Source organism: Mus pahari, chromosome 3 (genome assembly GCF_900095145.1).
Source record: "Mus pahari chromosome 3, PAHARI_EIJ_v1.1, whole genome shotgun sequence".
Taxonomy (NCBI): domain Eukaryota; kingdom Metazoa; phylum Chordata; class Mammalia; order Rodentia; family Muridae; genus Mus; species Mus pahari.
Window position 1 is genome coordinate 53,509,983 of NC_034592.1, and position 4,415 is coordinate 53,514,397.

The 4,415-nt window shown below is 41.1% G+C and overlaps 1 non-coding gene across 1 annotated transcript; it reads left to right on the forward strand.

Annotated features, from left to right (window-relative positions):
- The first annotated feature begins 3,027 nt into the window (after window positions 1-3,027).
- LOC115063739 lies at window positions 3,028-3,159 on the forward strand. Its single transcript, XR_003843618.1, has one exon. It is a non-coding gene; the product is annotated as a small nucleolar RNA SNORA17 (small nucleolar RNA).
- Window positions 3,160-4,415: the final 1,256 nt, after the last annotated feature.

A 4,415-nucleotide genomic window follows, 5' to 3' on the forward strand; every position in this document is an offset into this window, starting at 1 on the left:
ACAGGACATAGTACAAGTCTTCAAAACTAAAATTTTATCTGTCAGTATGCAGGATAAAAATGATTCTATATCTTTATTGGTAGGCAGAGAGTCAAAGCTTCGATGTCTCTGGGACGCAGAAAATCCCATGGTTTACCTTAGCTTGGAAAACATTGGGATATCACCATCTCAGAGAACAAGTATTTATCAAACAAACAGTCTAGATCATATAAAGTACCAAATAACATGGGTTATTAAATAATCTTCATCAAACATATTGCTTGGCATTATTTACAAGACAATTGCTTGCTTTTTACTTTTATTCTTTAAATAACAGTTTCAGTTTTAGTCTTCTAAATAATCAGTGTGAAATGCTAACAGATTATATATCTCTATATATATATATATATATATATATATATATATATATATATATATATTCAAACTCACTAACTCAAGGCATTTAGTAGAAGTTTTGGAAATTACCTGATGGATGATGCATTTCTCTTTATGTTACATGATTACAGCTAAATTTATTTTTTATTCTTATAATTGCCATTCATCTCTGTATGATTTTTCCAATGAAGTATTATGTTCTTGTCAAATTTCTTTTACTTTTTAAATTGTGGGATTCTTCAAGATATTAATATTTCTAAGATGCTGAAGCAAAGATGATTCTATTTTGTATCTTGTTTTTTTTTTTTTCATTTAAAATCATACATTTTAGAGTAATACTACTCAATAGGAATTTACTAAATAATAATAAGGATAGTTTTCTGTTTCTGTGTTAGTGGTAACCACTAGCCCACTGACTACAACGCATTTGAGAAGCAGATCACACCCAGGTCACTTTATGAATCCTGTGGCTCTTCATAGTGAGGGTGTGTTATCTGCACTAATAAAGGCCAACTTATTTCCAAGGAACTCTCTGTCTATCTTCCTTATTGGAGTTAATTCCTGATTCTGCCTCCCAGACTCAAATTATATTTACAAATACCTTGGCCATATGGCTAGGCTCTACTCTGAGTAGAACCTACCTTTGCCATGTGGCTGGTTACCTGAGTTCAGTTACCATGTGTCCATGAAAGTCAACAAAGCACATTTTAAACAGTCTTTGGGAGAATCATAGCCCCCTTCTTTATGAGCATTTCCTTCAAAGTCCTGTTAGGATTTCTTATATTGGCTTGGTCTGTAGGACTGTATGCTATATCCAGAATAGGCTTCATGCCACAAAACTGTAAAACTGTTGTATTTTAATAGACATGTACGTTGGAACATCATCACTTTTACTCTGCAAAGGCATTTGCAAAACAGCCATCATCTCTAATAAATGAGCAATCTCAGAATCATGCCTGTCAGAACTCAAGGCAGAAGTGCACTGAAACTCAGAACATGTATCAACTGTGTGATGTATCAACACATGTACATATCTCCATTCTCCAAACTCTATAGAACGAAACACACAATCCATGGTGTATCTTTGCTTTCAGTTAGTACCAATAACCAGAATCTGGATCCTTAATTCGACGTATTGCATCTGTATGGGCTGCCCTTCTAATATCTCAAGCCCCTGTGGAACCTTGCTCTTTGGAACTATAGTTTTTGATGTTATTGTAAGTTCCAGATTGGATTCCTTTGAGGGCTCCCTATTTTGATTCAAAGATTCATTGAACCTCTGTTTTATTGTCTCTAATCTCTCATCTAATTTCTCAGTGTCTTCTTTCTCCAAGTCTGTCTTTTTCTGATGTCTCCCAAAGAGGACATACAAAACTGTAATCATTATAAAATACCTATTTGTATGCTGATAAATGAATCAAAGTCATAAAGAGTCCACATGCACAATGTCATTGTGCTTCCCTCATAATTTTATATTTATAAATTTCTCCCTAAGGACTTTATTTTCTTATATTTAAATTAAATATTTCTCTCTTTGATATTTTTTAATATTTTGCTTCCCTTTTCTTTTATTGTTCTTTAAATTCAATACCTTATCTATTAGGCTCTTGGGACCTTTCAGTTTGTACTTTGTGCTGCATTAGCCCCAACCCAGCTGTTCAGCCAGCTCAGGGCTCCATGTTCAGCCTTTTGCCAGTCCTGGCCATACCTCTCCAACTTGCCCTTCTTCTGAGCAGCTTCAGGCCTTCATCCCCAGACATCCCCAATGGTCTCTGGCCCTTGTGTCCTGCCATGCTTGGTTGTACCAGAATCTCTCACCAGACAGAGGGCTGGAGACTCAGTAGAGCCAGACTATGCTGCTGTTCTTCTCCATAGGCCTCAGTATAAGCTGTGCTCTCCAGAACAGCTTGCAGCTCTTGGGAGAACCGCAGCCCCTGTTTCTATCAGCACAGAGGGAGTGCACCTTCACAAGCAGTAGTAACTTGAAAGCCACGTTTTGGGGGAAGGTTTTGGGTTATAGCTCTACCCGGTAACTTATCACAGATAGTTTGGTTTTATGCCTCGTGTAAGGTGAGGCAAAATGAAGTACAACCCATTTAAGCTTATCCCTGACTAGTTAAAAATCAATGAGACTCATACTGTGGTTACTTTATTCAGCTTTGACAATTACTGGCTGGTAGCCCCTAAGCAGTAAAATGCTAGTTGCTCATCTTATTTCCTTTACATAAAAATGTGCATTTAAAAAAAAAGTGTATGTAAGCAAGTAGAAAGAGAACCCATCAGTAAAACGGATAAATAAGTAGCAGCAATCAATATATTAAAATGTTGCTTCCAGTCTCAGGGAGAGTCTCTTCTCTATATAGACTTTTCCAATTATAAAACTAAAGAAATATCATTTTCTCTAAGTTCCATTTACAATGCACCGAAACCCGATGGTTGTATCATAGAAAGTAATACCCACTGTCAATCATTTCTCTACGACAATAATTCTACAGTTTATTTGTTTCGATCCTGTGACTCTCTGTAGATCTGAAAGGAAATGATTTTCTAAATACTGAAGATTATCAAAGTTACGTGAAAATGAGTAATAGGATACTTGAAATTTAATAACATCACATCTTTATTTAAAAACTTAAAAAAAACTAACAGTGGGCTGCCCCTAGTTATTACAGGTGTGGCTGCTGTGTCACATTGCATCTGTAGGAGGCAGAGAGGAAAGAGGCTGTGTCTACTACTCTCAATGTTCTCACCCGTGAACATCGGAATGATGAGTAGCTTAGCCTTCCCTAAAAGAAAAGCTAGCCTGAGATGATCATCAGTCTGGTACCAGGAAGGCCAATCTTCCAGGATGGGGAGAAAGCAAGAAACTAGAAGAATCCCACCTGTGACCAATGGCTATGGGCAGGAACTCCCCCCCCCCAAGACAGACAACCCTTGCAAGAAGCCAGTCAGGTGATCTGGGCCAGAAGCAAGCCTGAGATGACCACCAGACTGGCAGTATGGGGCCCAGACATGAAGCTGGCTTTAGATGACCCCTGAATACAGTGACATGTAGGTCTTGCGGGCAGACCATGCCAAGATGACCCCTACCCAGTGACATAATAATTAAATGGTGCATAGCACTCCTGAGACCATTCCTGAGATGACCCAAGATACTTAGAGACCTTGGATGCCACTAACAGAATCAAGTAAATGGTGTAGAAATTGAAGAGAAAGAGAAGCTGAAGGATGTGGGCACAATGATGAGAGGCAGAATTGGATTCTCAAGAGTAGTGAGGAATAGTCTATGAGTAGCCAGTGATGTCACCTGAGACCATGACAGGCCTGTGCTGCTACCAGGGGCCACATATGGGCCCATGGCCCAGCAGCAGCAGGCGTGTGTTGCCACTCAAAGGCAAGCAGATGTCCCTGTTCTGGGCTGCCTCTAGGGACATATTGATGACTGTAGGCTCTGCATAACTGGTCCCACCTCTCATATGGCATCAAGGGAGAGCTGGTCATGGGAGAGGCATGAGGGCAGGAGACCTGACATAGCTCCTAGACAGCTGCAGTACACAGGAGAGGATCAGCACATTGTGGGAGTATCGGGTGACCCAGCTCTGAGGACATGAGCATGGGAGAGCTCACCTTACCACTTGTCTCCTGTCAGAGGGTGTATTGAAGGGAGAGATACCATCTACCCCACTTGGTCCTCATCTCCTGTGGCAGGCGGGAGACCTGGCCCTGGGGTTATGAGAGCAGGAAAACTGGCTCTGTGCCTCATCAGCTACGGTACTTGGGAGGTGGAGGTGTAGGCAAGGCTGCCATGAGGGTGTGATCATGGCAGTGCTGGCCCAGCAACTTGACTGTAGTGCAGAGGCATGGTGAGGTAAAGATGTCCTTCCCAACCCTTGACGCTTACCACTTATGACAGGCAGGAGAGCTGGCCCTGCACCCCACCTGTTTAGCATGGTAGAGCTTTCCCTGGATGTGAGGGTTGCGGGTGATCCTGTCAGAGGACAGGAGCATAGGCGAGCCGGCCCTGCCACTTCTCTGTTGTG